The sequence below is a fragment of the Strongylocentrotus purpuratus genome, unplaced genomic scaffold, assembly GCF_000002235.5.
Source record: "Strongylocentrotus purpuratus isolate Spur 01 unplaced genomic scaffold, Spur_5.0 spur5_contig_810, whole genome shotgun sequence".
Classification (NCBI taxonomy): domain Eukaryota; kingdom Metazoa; phylum Echinodermata; class Echinoidea; order Camarodonta; family Strongylocentrotidae; genus Strongylocentrotus; species Strongylocentrotus purpuratus.
The window spans coordinates 1173931-1189996 of record NW_022145514.1 but is presented as its reverse complement, the minus strand read 5'-3'; the positions used below and the strand labels follow the sequence as shown (position 1 = coordinate 1189996).

Sequence of the window (16066 nt, the reverse complement as noted above, 5' to 3'; positions counted from 1 at the left end):
TTAGATAAGATACGTGACAAATAAGTGACATAAAATCAGATGCTTGTTTATTATGTTGACCAAAGGTTTAACATAAACATCGCTGGAAACACGTATGAAAGGAAAAGATGAATCAAAATATGAAAAACGTACGTACCTTCTCAAATAGTTATGTCGATCCTCCAACTTGAAAACGCAAAAGAAATCATTTCTTGATGGAATAAACTATGAACATAATACCGTTATACTAGCTTCCTCATAACAAGCATTGTGTAATAGGCAAGTATGTATATGTACGGGCCAAGCATACATGGCACGGCGATGATGGAGGGGGAAATCGATATCAGTCGTTGTTCGATTTCTTCATTGTGTTTAGAATTTTAGGGGAGGTGGTCGATTCATTGATATAGTTCGTCCGCCCATCAGTTTACCAGGCCCTATAAGGTAACAAAGCGTGGCATATTATCTGGTGTATAGGCATGGACGGGTTGGGGGAAGGGGAAGGGGGTGAGCTTAGGAAAGCAGCCACCCTTTTAAAATTACCGATGTTCTGTCATCCGCCACCTTATATTTGGGTAACGAGTTATGCTATATTGGTCTCTTGTACATCTGCAATTATGCAGTTCTTTTACCTATTCACAGAAATTATACAGTTTTTTTTCAACTTCCCCGTCCCTCTCTTTTCCACATCTTGTGCTTTCTCTCTTCAGTCATCGGATTCAGGCTTGCCAGCGCACAACGTAATATGCACATTCTCTACTCCCTGAGGAGCATTCCCGTCAGGCGCCTTTTTACAGACGCCACGCTCACAATACTAACCGACACCTCAATGACTCTCGCATCCTACCCGGAACCACTTTAAACCGTGGGTGGAGAGAAGTACATTTTAATTTACAAAATGTCGCTTTTTTAATCTTGCCTCGGAATGCACACATCTTTTCTATCAGAATCATGTCCCTATTAACATAATGGTCCAAAAATGGCATATTTTGTGTCATTCTGAAGAAGAAAAAAGTTTTTTGTGATTTATTTGAGGGACTATACGCAATCTCGATTTTCTTTTTTTTTTATCGTTAGCTTGACATGATGAAAGGGCATCCACACACAAAAAACAAGAACTCCCTGTTTCGAGTAAAAACCTTAACAAACTCATATAGTCGGGTGAATTGCAGTCGAAAGTATGTATTTTTACACCTAAACTGGAGTACATGACCAAGCATCATATTTGTTACCGCCTTTGGTGAGTTTCATTTTACTCGATGTTATATAAACAAAATCAATTGAACGAGTATTCTCAACTGGTGTAGAAAAAAGTGAGTAAACATGCTCATGTTCTCGATGAAAATCATGTTAAATGAGTAAATCTACTGCCTAGTCAGTAAACCAAGTCATTAACGCATCACTGAGTTTTCATTAAACTGTGGGATATTTACTCATTGACTCGTTCTTCGAAAACTTCCAATACTATGTTACTTGTCAAGTGAGTGATCTCACTCATTTCATGTGTATAGGATCTAGAGTCGGAGAAAATCATCCACGAATCTGAGTACGACGGCCACATGCGCGAGCTCGCACATGCTGGGGCCAAGCAATGCAATGCACATGGGTGTCGATCCGTAACTGATACCTATTCATCAGGGGGGGGGGGGATGATCTATTCATTCATCCCCCCTGATGAATAGGTATTACGTAAGGATCGACACACATGGCAATGCATATGCATGCAATAATATACTACAGCATGCAATGCCGAAGAATAGACTCCATAGAATCTTTGGCTGACGTGCATGGGAAGAGCGAAGGCGTAAGTAAGAGTTTGTTTCGTTTTTATTTGAATACCCGTGAGTTTGTTTGATGTTTGCGTTTTTAGGGGGAAAAAAGACGTAGACTCTACTTCTAATTGTTAGGTGAGCACTTATTCTAACATTACTAACATTTCTAACATTTCTAACATTACATTAAATTACTCGTGAATGAGTTAAAGAGAAGGTTGAGTTCTGGGAAGAGGTGAAAAGTAATTTGTGAATATTACTCATTCTTATTATGCAAGTATGGAAGAACATCAGTTAAGACATCTTCCCTGAAAAGCATGGCTCTTCAAATGCCTTCATATTCTAATTTGCATGTAACATCGTAAAAATCGGGGGGCCGACTTTTTACGCCACGTGTTTGTGTAGTCCCATATACATCTTTCTGTGCAAGTGTTTGTAATTTTACCAAGACTTGGCCAAATTTCTTATCATTTTGATGATTCCAGAACCTTGCAATACACACAAATTCTTATGTGCTAGATGATCAACCTCTTCTGGTCGGTTCCACACCGTTTCTTTCACAATGCAATCGCATGACCAGAACTCAACTTCATCTTTAAATGATTAACTCACAGGTGCATGCCCATCATCATTAATCACCAAACCAAATTATTTTATTGACTCGTAATGGTGTGTAAACAAGATTCACAATCATGAGTATGTTGAAGAATACTCATGAAGAATACTCACTTGTGTGTCATTATAGTGTCAATTGTAAAAACTCACTTATCTGCATTACAACAGGAACTAACATGGTGAGTACCAAGAGAAAAAACTAAATTGGATGAGTAAATTTTACTCATTTAGTGTGTCATTATAGTGTCAGTAAATTAACACTTGTTTATGAGTAAACTTACACAATTTTTTTTTGTGTGCATCCTTGCCTTATCACACCACTGGTTCTCGATTTCCGGACATTTTAGCCTAGTGCAGGGGTTCTCAAACTTTTTCATTTTGAGTTTTTGACGGTCGAGATTTGATTTCTATAAAAGCTGTAAGGTCCGAAACATGGGATGCTATTCGCCTGAAAGTTCTTACGGTCGATCGTATATACTTCAAGTCAGGAACAATGTACAATATGATTGCTGGAAAGCCGGGCACCACTCAAACATTACTCAATCTTGTTCCCAAATTAGACAATCTATTCCTAAATATTACAGTAATGACATTTGTATACTGAAGATAATGAGGCTCATTTTGGGTCTTACTGATCCAAGGAGAATTGTAACAGTTTTAAAAATAGAGCCGCCGGTGCTTCCACTCGTTTAAATAGAGTTTCGTGAAACAGAACACCCATTTTCCTGGAATTTGATATAACTTTCTTAAAACTATCAAAAAGCCATTTATGTGGATTTATTTTTATTTTGATGGATTGTTATGGGGAGACCAACGTCATACGACTTGTCGTACAGTACCAGATTACGAACTTTAAATGTTGCGAGCGAGCAACAATATTTATACTTATTTAGAGGAAATGGGGTATAAAACTATATCACAGCGGCGGAATCAAAAGTCTGTATTTTCCTTTAAAAAAGGCAATTGGAGACTCTGTCCCTGGCGGTCCTGATCTTGTGGATACCTTTCACAAATTTACAGCCAGTCAAAATCAGGAACCCCCCCTCCATCCCACCCCACGGTGCGTGCTGCTATAATGACTTGGAATTTCTGAATGGAGACCTCGCCTACACCGCCAAATGAGAGCGGAATTTTATTGTTGGGGTACGTAGTCTAGCTCTCCTGGCATCACACTTAAAAGATAAAAAGAAAATATTGAATCCAAAGTTTAATAGCTCTTCTCCTTTTATGTATATAAGTAGTCAGATACTGGAACTCTCCTTATCACTTCAAATTTGTACATATTTACATTAATATCTTTTTGAGGGCATGTACCTTGTACCTTGTACCTTGTGTTCGTCTCTTCCAAAAGGTCCGCTAGGAGCTATAACTTGAAGTATAACTTGAAGTATAACTTGGCGTGACGAGAGTATAGATTTGTGTATTTCAGGGGTTATGCTATTTGGTTGAGTTTTTGGGTTGCAGATTTGAAGACTGTGCTGGATTTGATGTCCACGTTTTGTTGAGGTATATACAGGTCATTCCATAGTTTTACAACTTCAGGGAAGACGGATGTGTAGCTAGTCTAGGGCTTAGATAGTATAGAGACCCGCAATACGTCTGACACGGCTTTGTATCTACATGTAAACTAGTTTATTGGCGGAGGATATTAGATACTAGAAAGGAGTCGGAGGAGGAGAAGGAGGATGGGGCTCATGACTGGAAGATAGGGAACTAGGGTTAGCTAGGGTAAGGCGGGGTAAGAGTTTATAACGAACGAGGGGGTGAATGTTACAGTTTTAAAGAAAACTTGAAAGTAGAAATTGAGAGAGAGAGAGAGAGAGAGGGAGAAAAAGAGAGGCAAAATAATGAGGGGATGAATGTTATAGTTTAAAAGTAAAATTGAATGGAGAGTGAGAGAGAGGGGGAAGAGAAGACAAACTGGGAAAGAGAAAACAGAAAGAAAGAGAAATAGAGAGAGAGAGAGAAATAGAGAGATTGAAAGAGAAAAAGACACACTCACACAGAGGAAAAGAGAGAGATAGAGAGAGATAGAGAGAGAAAGGGAGAATGAGACGAGACGAGACAGACGAGATATTGATAGAAAGAGGCAGAGAGGTGGGGGGGGGGGGGGGTATAATGAGAAAAAAAGGGGGAACAACTAATTAACTAACAAAAAAGCCTTATGGCATAAAACTAAGGAATATACACGCTTCAATCATTATCCGAAGTCATATTTCACCCAAGATAGCTAGGTAACAGTAGACAGGATGTAGAAGGGAGGATGCAAAATGTGTAATGGGGGAGGAGGCGGCATTATGTGTCCCATGCCCCCCACGACCCTCGGTGCCGCCTCTACATAACAACAAGGAGTGAAATTACCTCATCATCTATCTTCCCCTTTAGCATCTCGACTACAGCGCCTAAGGTCACTTTGTAGCAAACAGCATGCAGTCGAGCCCGCATCCTTCCCATTCCATACGGGCAAGCATTCGTATAGCTAGAGAGAAAGAGAGAGAGAAGCAGTGAGCAACAGGGAGGGCAACGGAGGAGGAGTTGTGTGTGTTAACTTATAGAAGGGCACTTGTACTGTAGACAGCATGGCTAGGAGACGGTAGTGCTATCAAGTAGCTTAGAGATCGGAGATTGAGAACCTTTCATTTTTTCTTCTATTCTACGATCTTGTACATGTCGGAATCACAGGTAAGAAGATGTTGATTTTGTTTTCCGTATATTACTTTTGTTTCTCCTGTTATTTTCTCTTTTATGATGCTCATGGTAGCACAATAACAGATACATTGGTGTTTTTCGTTTTGTGGGGATTTGTTTGTATTTTTGTATGGCATTTTTTATTTATTCAGGACATTGGCAAGTAACCAGAAAGCCCTTAATAAAGAGAAGAGAGAATTTAAATAAGGAAAAGGAAGAAAAAGGCGGTTACACAAACTGGGAAGTTGAAAGCAACGCTCAATACAGGATTCTGATTGGTTGAAAAACTGCGTTTACTGTTTTGAGCTATGTCTGTTTAAATTCCCACAACAATGATAATGTTAAGTGATGTTTACAGAAAGTATACGATTCTGTTTCGGTGAACTATTACAGCCTCATGGAAAGCACTTAGTATACTGTAGGCCTAACATTACATTGTCTACTCCGACTTATCAACCGTTCCTCCTTGCGAGGCAATAGTGGCTCATTTATCTTATGGTACGAAAACTTTCACAGATAGCCTCCCATATTCTCATTATAATCCATCTTAATTCATCTTAAAACTCGGCCAAATTCTTTCCAACTACTAAGAACAAATGAACAGCCCAAAACCCGGTTGGCGCCACGTAATGAGCTATGCCATGTGTTCGGATATCAGGTCCCGATGTGAACATTAGGAGTCGTTTGACCTCTTGACCTATGTGAGGTTATATACACACTCGTGCACGTGTGGAAATACCTCAGCGCTATCACGCGTGCTGGGGATACGCCGAAACGAAAGCGGTGGACCGTGCAGTCGGTATGACTGGTCATTGGGGAAACTCTGCCAGAGTGTCCTATCGTATTGTAGTGTTGGATCGGATACAGGTCTAGCTACACAGAAAGGATGAAATGGGGCTAGTAAAATTTGACAGCCGCTGATAGGGGCTGCGATCTGTGGGGGGGGGGGGGGGGGGGGACGGGGGGACACGTCCCCCCCCCCCCCATTTTTTAATTGTTTTTGTTTTGTTTAGGGGGGGCGGAAAATTTGAAAAAGTGCAAAAATAAAATGCATAGCAAATACTGACTAAAGACTGCAACACAACTCTGGAGGGCTACGCGCCCTTGCATATCCTTCACAATGTACAAGTAAATATTGCAATTCGTCCCCCCTCGGTTATGAAAAGAAATCGCCGCCCTGCTGGCCGCTAATGTCCGCCGGATGTCCGCAAAGGTGACCTACAGATAGCAAAACAGCAACTAATATAGGGGGGGGGCATAATTTCCAATAAGGATCTATCTTTTGTATGTAGCTCGATAACAAGTGACACAAATTTAGCTTGTGTGGAAGGTCTAGGATTACATCTCTCTGGTAAGTCATAGTACATGTATCTACTAAGGGCGCGTTCATGCTTGATTTTGAAGGCAGAATGAGCGATTTGTAACGCTCATCGTAAACGCTCATCGTAATCGCAGTTCCACGGTGCACTGTTCATGCTCACTTCTCCAGGCAATTCTCCTTGGGTGGCCTTCAGCTGGATTCGCAAACCTGTGTGCGCATGCTACGTAGACCCATTAGAGGTCAGTGCGTTGACCCCATTTAAACGCGTTTACAAATGTAAACGCATCTTTTTGTGAGTTTCCGATCGGCGATCGTGATCGCCGTTTTTCGGTGATTCTACAAAAGTGAGCATGAACGCAATCGTGTTTTAATCTAAACGCGTAACAGATGCCTGATTCTGGCCGTCAAAATCAAGCATGAACGCGCCCTTAGATATGCCTATGCTCGGTTCATGTATATACGTCATACATATCAGTTACATAGCACATGATAAAATACAAATATATACTTCCATGAGAGGCTCTGGTTAGAACTATATGGTCCCAAGGTGACTGCAATAATGCTATTGCAGTCCCAGAGGTCGAGGGACCATATATCGTTTTAAATCCAGAGACTCGAATAAAGCTTAAAGGCAGTATGTATTCGTTTTACATACCTCATTCATTCATTATATTCACTGTTCATAGATTGATTAAAAAAATTTGCTGTAAGAATTTTCACCGGTATCAATTTTGTTGTTGTTTTTATTTTCGTTGATGGGAAATGCCCGAAATGACCTCTGCACCATCGGGTCGACATATCGCAAGCCTTAAATTGTGCAGCGATCATTCATATAGGATGTCAACAGAATTTCGTATTCTCATACTCAACGTCGAAGTTCGATTTACTTTTATACTTTACGTACTGCGACATGAGTAATGTGTTTTTGCTAGCCGTAAATGGTACTTTTTGCCAAATTGTGTGTTTATTTTTTGATCATGTGACACACTTTTAACCAATCAATGAACAAGAATATATGAATTACGATATACTACATTTATAACGCTCTACGAAGAGAGGAGAACGGGCGAGGGTTTGAAAATATTCAGTCATGTCTAACACATCATGGCCCATCGTTGCTTCATGTAAATATGTCTATATGCTTGATCAGGCGCGTACGCAAGGGGGTGTTTGGGGGTTAACCCCCCCCCCCTTTGGTATTTTATGTGTATAAACCCCCCTAAAAAAAACTAACCCCCCCCCCCTTTGGTTTTTTTTTATATTTTTTTTATAATTAAAAATATATATATATATATTCCCATGGCTGACCTAAAAAAGGTGACCTTACCTCCCCCCCCCCCGCTTATTCAGCGGCTGGCTGTGTCGATGCGAAATTTTCGGCCCGATTTAAAAATGTTAACCCCCCCCCCCCCCCCCCTTGAAAAAATCCTGCGTACGCGCCTGTGCTTGATGCACGATGTATATTTTCGTCTAAAAAAAAAATTAATCGCGATATTGACCTCGAAGGATATTTTCTGTATTTTGTCATACAGTCCGTCCCTGCTTGAGTTTACAGGTACGCAATTAAATGGAAAATCAGACGATTTCGTTCGGACATGGAAATATTTCGCTGAGACTAAGTTTTGCTCCACCGAACCCCTCAAGCCTCAAAAGTGTTAAGAAGCCAGTGTACAATCGCGAATAAAAGTCACTTGAGGTCACATTATTGATGTCAATTCGTCGCGAAAGCAAGTCCTGAAAAATTAATCTTAAATAGGTTGATAAACTTGGTTCGCTGCTGCTCAGATATACTGCAGGCTTTCTTAAATTGTCTTAAACAATATAGTTTTTTATATACTTTCCGGGCCTTTTCGAAATTTCATAAAAAGTTCTCTAACTCAATGAGTTTCTTTTGTAGAATACCTGCCAGTACCCAATATCTTTAGTTGGAGAGAGTAATGAAATTTCACCCATCAAATTTCACCCCATCTATTACAGACTTCGGCGGTCATGGCTCTCCATTTCTGTTTATTATCTGTTATTCTTGAAAAACTGGTATTGCTGATTTTATTATCATTGACAATTTGTTTAGGCTTTACAAAATAATATGTGAGGCGTCGCCTTGCCCTGCTTCTCTTTCCAGCAATCTTCCCTGTTAATATTGTTTGTTTTTCAAAGATTATTCTTTCTGTATAATATTATTATGTGGCCCACATATTGCATTTGCCTCTTCTTATCGTGTTCCTCAGCACTATACATCCTGACTTATGGATCGTGATGAGTATCGTCGTAGAAGTAGAAGTGATGATTTTACTCTTGCTTTACTGAACAATTCTCCATTTCTTATCATTTCTGTCCATTATAATTATAATCATGTTTTTTTTCTTCAAGAACCAGGGGGTGTTTCACAAAGATCCTAAGTCGAACTGAACGGTATGTTGGACTTATAAATTATGGAAAGCCATTAATAGCTTTAAAAATCAAATATTCAAAAGGAAAAATTCAAGTATTTTAGACATTTCATAACTTCCATATCAAGAACATGAAAATTCATTGATAATAGAAAATATGAATGATTTGAATCAACATTTTATGCCTTTTAAAATAACTTTTACACATTTTTTCAAAGATGCTATTGGAAAGCCATTATAATAATGGCTTTCCATAATTGTTCAGTCCAACTCAGAGCAAGGCCTAAGTTCAACTTGGGATCTTTGTGAAACACCCCCAGATCTTTGTAGCCTCTAATCTTCTTTCAAGCTCTTTCTTTATTGTCCAACACTCACGCTCGTTGAGAAGAACTGATATACGACTGAGACACGGATTTTGGTTTTCATACTAATGTTCTTGTATTGCATCACGGATTTCTGCATAAAGTAAGGCCATCGTATGAACATGGCTATTGATATACTGCAGAGATGTCCACATGGTAACGGTGATGATAAATCGCAAATAATTAAATGGTAAGCCAGACCACCGAGTGAACATGGCTATTGGATAGATGCAAGGTTAATGGTGTCTACACGGTGACTTCCAAGTTATAACGGACGTTCTAAATCATCATGAACACGGCTATTGAGATTCTGCAATGGAAATGAACATGTTGGCAGTACCAGTGTCTTGCGAGTAATTAGACCTACATGATTGCAAACAGGTCAAATTAAACCATCGTGTGAACACGTCCACTGAGATGCTGTAAGGATAGACACACGATGACGCATAACTGAGATGCCATCACTATCGGGGACTCCCACATGGAGAATGATTTAACGAGAGTACAAGGAGGAGAGGATGGTGTAACTAGAGAAGGGGCAGAAGGTGGGATGGGGCGATGCTGAAGCGGGGATACCCGCCGTCTCGGGCCGGAGGTGTTAATTGCCAGCGTGTATGTTTTTTGTTATTGGGGGGGGGGGGGGGGGGGGGGAGGGAGGAGAGGGGGTGATGTCGGGTTTTAACTAAGCTACTATAAATCAATGAACTGTTAGTGAGATTATTCCTTCCTACACCAGTGTACATATTCCTTTATCCCAGAGAGGAGGGTAACTAGAGAAGGGGTAAAGGGCGGGATGGGGGCGATCGATGCTGAGGAGGGGATACCCACTGTTCATAAAACCAAGGAGGTAGGATTATAATAATATAACATGTCGTCTCATTGCAAAGGTGCTACTTGCTTAGGCCTAAGCGAGGTGACGGTGATGTGTATGAGACTGAGTAAAGTAAAGACGTATAGAGGAGTATAGAAAGGAAATCATTTCTGTTGAATAAAATCTCTCCAAATACACTGTCGCTCATAAAGTTGGAATATTTTTTTTTTACCCCAATTTATGGAATTATTTCAAAAATGATTTAAAAATAATAGATCTAGATAATAGTATACATTCTCAGATTTTATTGAATAATAATTTGACAAAGTGTGTTTTGCGTGACTGCTAAAGCATGTGTATGCTAATATGCTTATCAATTAGGGGACCTACGCCCTAAAATCATAAATTACAGTAATGAGGATTAATGCCCCACAAAAGGGCACTAATATAGCACATCGACACGGTTTTGATCCTGGGGCCTCACAGTTGCGAGGCAATTGCTTTGTCACCGAACCGTGACTGTACGCAGCGGGGGCTAGGGTAGGGGGCAGTTTCCATAAATAAAAAAACAAAGAAAATGCAATAAATTTTCAATAATTTATTGCATTTTACCCCGGTTCCCAACGTAACAAAATCCTCTGTGTGCCCATACCTTGAGCCATAATGCATGGCCGTCCAGAGGATTTTTTTATGTTGGGGACCGGGGTAAAATGCGATATATTATTGAAAATTTATTGCATTTTCTGGGGGGGAGGGGGGGGGGGGGGGGGGTAAGAGGACCTTTTTTCTGGGGGGGGGGTCTCGAAATTTGAAAATTTGACATTTTGTTCCGTCGTTGGGGGGTAGGGTCACCTCTTTTAGGTCAGCCATTGCCTTTTTTTTTTTTCTTTTTTTTTTTTTTAATTAAAAAAAAAAAAAAAGGGGGGGGGGTTTCCAAAAACATAAAAAAACTCAAGGGGGGGTTAACCCCAACCGCCCACCACCTGCGTACGTGCCTCTGTGTGTGTGTGTGGGGGGGTGGGGTCTGTCATCTATTTTATATATTTATAAACCGTGAAACATTTCGTAGACATTATGGTAAATGAATATACCAGATACATGATCGTATGTGAAGAAAACAGCCAAGATCTGACCGAGACAATTAAATTAAATCAGCCTTTGAAACCCTGCTTACAGACAAGTTGTTCGTCGATAAATTTGTCACAGCCATCAGGGAGCAGTTGATTCTGGAAATACACGAATCTCTTTGCAATGAAGTCGAGCAATCGCTCGACTTCGACAACAACTAAAAGCCGAGAAAATGACAGCGATTCGTGGCGACTTGCAAGGCGTGAGAGGATCCATGGGCGACCTAGAACAATATTCTCGCAGGAACTGCTTACTGTTTCTACATTTTTAATATACGTATTTTGAATTCTTAAATCTAAAACATCGTGCCTTGCTAGCATTTGTCTTGTTCCAAAAGACATGCATACAGTTTTAGCACAATTTATTTTCAACTTATTTCTATTCATCCATTTACTCACTTTGGTAAGTTTGGAATTCAAAGTTGTCTCAACAACTTTTTGATCTTTATCAGAGAAATAAACACTCGTGTGGGGTCGATGATATGTCACCATACGTTATAAAGAAGTTAATTTCATATATTATTGAACACTTAACCCATGTGTTTAATTTATCAATTGTGTCTGGAACATTTCCTGAATCAATGAAGTTTCAAAAGTCATACCTTTATTTAAGAAAGGTGATATACATGATTTATCGAACTATCGCCCAATATCATTGCTTTCGACTGTTTCCAAGATTTTAGAAAGACTAATGTTCAATCGATTATCTACTTTCCTTCATAAGCATTCAATTATTTTTCGGAACAGTTTGGGTTTCGAAAATGTTATTCAACAGAGTCAGCTTTACTTTTTGCATCCGAACTTTTGTACAAATTTTATGAAAAGAAAGAGATAGCTTTAGGAGTGTATGTAGACCTTAGCAAGGCATTCGATTGTTTGGATCACAAAATATTATTAAGAAAATTAAGTTTTGTATGGAATTAGAGGCATTCCATTGAATGGTTCCAAAGTTATCTGTCTAATAGAACACAATTTGTAAAATTTAATGAACCTAACTCTGAATTGTTATTAATGAAGCAAGGTGTTCCTCAAGGTAGTATCTTGGGCCCGTTATTATTTTTGCTCTTCATAAATGACATTGTTGAGTCTTCAAGGAAATTACTTTATGTACTGTATGCCGATGACACAAACATCTTCTACTCTGGTAAAAATTTGAAAGACTTAATTTTCGAAGCCAATGTTGAACTTCAAAAGGTTGCTAGCTGGTTTTCAGCAAATAAACTAAAAATTAATCAGACCAAAACAAAGTTCATGATATTTAACTTTGGCAAAAACATGAAAATGTTTATCTGACAATAGATGGTAACTGTATTGACCAGGTACAATTTGCAAATTTTTTAGGAGTTGCCATTGACAACAAAATGAACAAATTTACATGGGAAAAACACATTGAATTAATTTCCAAGAAGATTCGGTCCCAAGTCGGTGTAATGAATAAGCTCAAAATTTTTCTACCATCCTCTATCATGCTTTCCCTATACTATTCACTCATATATCCTTACCTTACGTACTGTAATTTAGTGTGGGCGAGAACGTTTAATAAATTATTAAAGCCCCTTATCATACTTCGAAAGCGGGCTGTTCGGTTGTGCTGCAACGCTTCCTTCAGGGCGCACACCTCTTCATTGTTTAAATCCTTAAATTTACACGAACTTCCAAATATTCTTTCTCAAGGGACTTTATTGTTTATGTACAAACTCAAAAATGATTTGTTACCAGTAACGTTTCATGACAGTTTTCATTTGAACTCGGATGTCCAATCCTTTAATACTAGAAAAAAGAATGACTTCCATCCACCAAAATTCACTAACTCATTTTTGCAAAATAAATCAATTAGATATCAAGGTCCTCACAAATGGGACTCCATGTCAAGTCATTTAAAGGGTGTTACGAACCACAACGCATTTAAACTTAAACTGAAAAGAACAATACTTGCCACTTATTGATTTATTGAAATACATAATTGATTCATTTATTTTGTTAGTATGTAACATTATTATTATTGTATTGTATCGTATTTCATCGTATTGTATTGTATAGTATCTATATGTTTTTATAATTGGGGTTGCTTGTTTACAAGTTTTTAATTTATTTTAGCAATCCCGGTATTTATAATGATTTCATTTGTAATGATTTCACTTTGATGTTTTTATCTTTTGCCGAATAAATGTGAATTTGAATTTGGAAAAACAAAAATTGAATTGACATTGTAAATGAGTAATTGATATCGGCTACTATGTTTATTTTATTAAGTATAATCACACTCTGGCCAACGTACGTACGAACCTGGTCAATTTTTAATGACTTCGTCGCTTTTTTGGCTAGGTGTCAAACCGTTGTCCCCACGTCTTGTTTCGTTCAAAAATCATTTATCTTTCGTGGATTATATTTTAGTTGAGATCAGACCAGGGGGGTTTCACTAAGCCCTAAAATCGATCTAAAAATCGATTTGATCAATTTTAAGGGCTTAAAATTGATAAAATAATCAATTTCTCTTCTTTGATATAACACCCAAAACATGCTCTACGAATCACTGCCAGAACCTCACTTTTTCCAAATAAGTGGATGGTTTTTTACCTACACGTAGGGGTGTAGCCCAACCTTGATATAGAGGCAGTCGAATATACCAGTGTCAGAACTTAGGGTGTCGGTACATAAGGTTGTTGGAAAAAGGGGTGTCGGAACAAAAAGAGGTGTTGGAATAAAGGGGTATCGGAAGACAGGGGTGCCGAACATACGGATGTCGGAACAAAGGGGGTCCGCAGATAGGGGTACATGAGGTCATCCTCAATCTAAGAGCATCGGAACTTCCGAGTGTCAGAATAGAGCTGCGGAAAATAAGAGGTGTAGGAATAGTAATGATTCAGTGAAATGTGTTCATCATATCCTTTAAGAGTCAGAAGGCCGTTATGTGTTAAATGGTATTAGTTAACGCCCTTCTGCCTAATAGATGGCACAATGTATATTAAAGGTAAAGACCAGTATTGGAAACGCCCAAATTTCAAAAAATGAAATGGAAGCTCTCATTACCAATCATGTGAAAGAATATGTTTTGACTAATACATGATGATAACAAATTTGCCGGGAAACCGCCTACTAATTCATATATTTGGTAAATTTGTTTCTCTCATAGTCTGTGAGAGATATAGGGTAGTCCCATATACATCTTTCTGTGTATAGTGCTTGTACCTTTACGAAGAATGGGTCAAATTTCTTATCATTTTGATGATTCAAGAACCTTGCAGATGCTAGATGCTAGATGATCAACCTTTTATGATCGATTCCACAATGTTTCTTTCACAATGCAATCGCATTACCATAACTGGTCTTTACCTTTAATGTTTGATAATAATTGCTTTAGGATAGATGGCGTGTTTTCCTGGTCGAGAAACTGGTGGCGGAACCAGATACTTTTCACGCATGTATAACGACGACTTTGCGAGATGATCTAATGCAAGACAACCTTCTCATCACGTCGACCAGGGGCGTCGCTAGACCTTTTTCAGTGGGGGGGTGTAGAGGCTTACGATTACCGACAAAACTAGCCACCAATTACCGACAAAATTAAATGTCCAATATCGAAAAATTCAACCCTATAAACCTGGGGCCGAAGGCTAAATAGTTTTTCCTATGGACTATCTCTTGTACTTGCCTATGCGCAAAATGGTCATTTTCCTCGACGACATAAATATACGAATTATTTCTTCAATTTAGTCAGCATCATAGCTATATATTTTAAGGCAGGCGCGGAGCTAGGATCTTATTTTAGGGAGGGGCGGTAGTGAGCAAGAGAATAACTTAAAAGCGCGTTCATTAAGGGGATGTGGGTGATGGGCCTCCCGCGTTTGATGGGCCTAGACGTTTCCTTAAATTATTAGGAAAAGAAGACGATTAATTGTACCATTTTCTAATGATATCCTTGGCTGAATGAAGTTTCCCCCCCCCCCCCCCCTCCCGCGCGAAAGCTTTGGCGTTTCATTGAATTATTATAAAAAAGAAGACGATTTGCTCTACCATTCTCGACTGTTTATCCTTTTCTGAATTCAGTTCCCCCCCCCCCCTCTCGTGCAAAGCGCGGAAGCTTTGACGTTTCATTAATTTTTGAGAAAAAGCAGACGATTCGGTGTACTGTTCTCGACTCTTAATCCTTATCTGAATGAAGCTTCCCCCTCCCGCGCGAAATTTTAAACGTTGCATTAAATTATTAGAGAAAGATGACGATTCGTCATACCGTTTTCGACTCTTAATAAGGCCTATTCATCTGAATTCAGTTTCCCCCTCTTGCGCGAAGCGCGAAAGCGTTGACGTTTCCTCATATCATTAGAGAAAGAACACGATTCGTTGCACCGTTTTCGACTCTTAATAAGGCCTATTCATCTCAATTCAGTTTCTCCCTCTTGCGCGAAGCGCGAAAGCGTTGACGTTTCCTCATATCATTAGAGAAAGAACACGATTCGTTGCACCGTTTTCGACTCTAAATAAGCCCTATTAATTTTGTCTGAATTCAGTTTACCCCTCTCGCGCAAAGCGCGGAAGCTTTGACGTTTCCTTAAATTATTAGAGAAAGAAGACGATTCGTTGTACCGTTCTCGACTTGTCTAAATGAAGTTTTCCCCTTCCGCGCTAAGCGCGGAATTTTTGGCGTTTCATCACAATATAGAGAAAGGAAGACGATTCATCGTACCGTTTTCGACTCTTATTAAGCCCTTTTCATCTGAATTCAGTTTCCCCCTCTCGCGCGAAGCGCGAAAGCTTTATCGTTTTCTCAAATTATTAGAGAAAGAACACGGTTTGTTGTACCGTTTTTTGACTCTAAATAAGCCCTATTCATCTCAATTTAGTTTCCCCCTCTCGCGCAAAGCGCGAAAACTTTGACGTTTCCTCAAATTATTAGAGAAAAAACACGATACGTTGTACCGTTTTAGACTCTAAATAAGCCCTATTAATTTTGTCTGAATTCAGTTTCTCCCTCTCGCTTTGACGTTTCCTTAAATTATTAGA

At 39.2% G+C, this 16066-nt stretch overlaps 1 protein-coding gene across 4 annotated transcripts in view; it reads left to right on the top strand.

Annotated features, from left to right (window-relative positions):
* Positions 1-16066, top strand: part of LOC585694 (glutathione synthetase) — a 46095-nt gene that overhangs the window by 11340 nt on the left and 18689 nt on the right. Inside the window, exon 1 of one of the 4 annotated variants that reach the window (XM_030978010.1) lies at positions 1636-1783. The exons of 1 other annotated variant lie outside the window; for it this stretch is intronic. The gene's annotated coding sequence lies outside the window, so the exon portion shown is untranslated. Of the gene's footprint in view, positions 1-1635; positions 1788-4455; positions 5049-16066 lie in introns of those variants that run through there. 2 more of the 4 variants (XM_030978014.1, XM_030978020.1) reach the window with 2 other exon arrangements.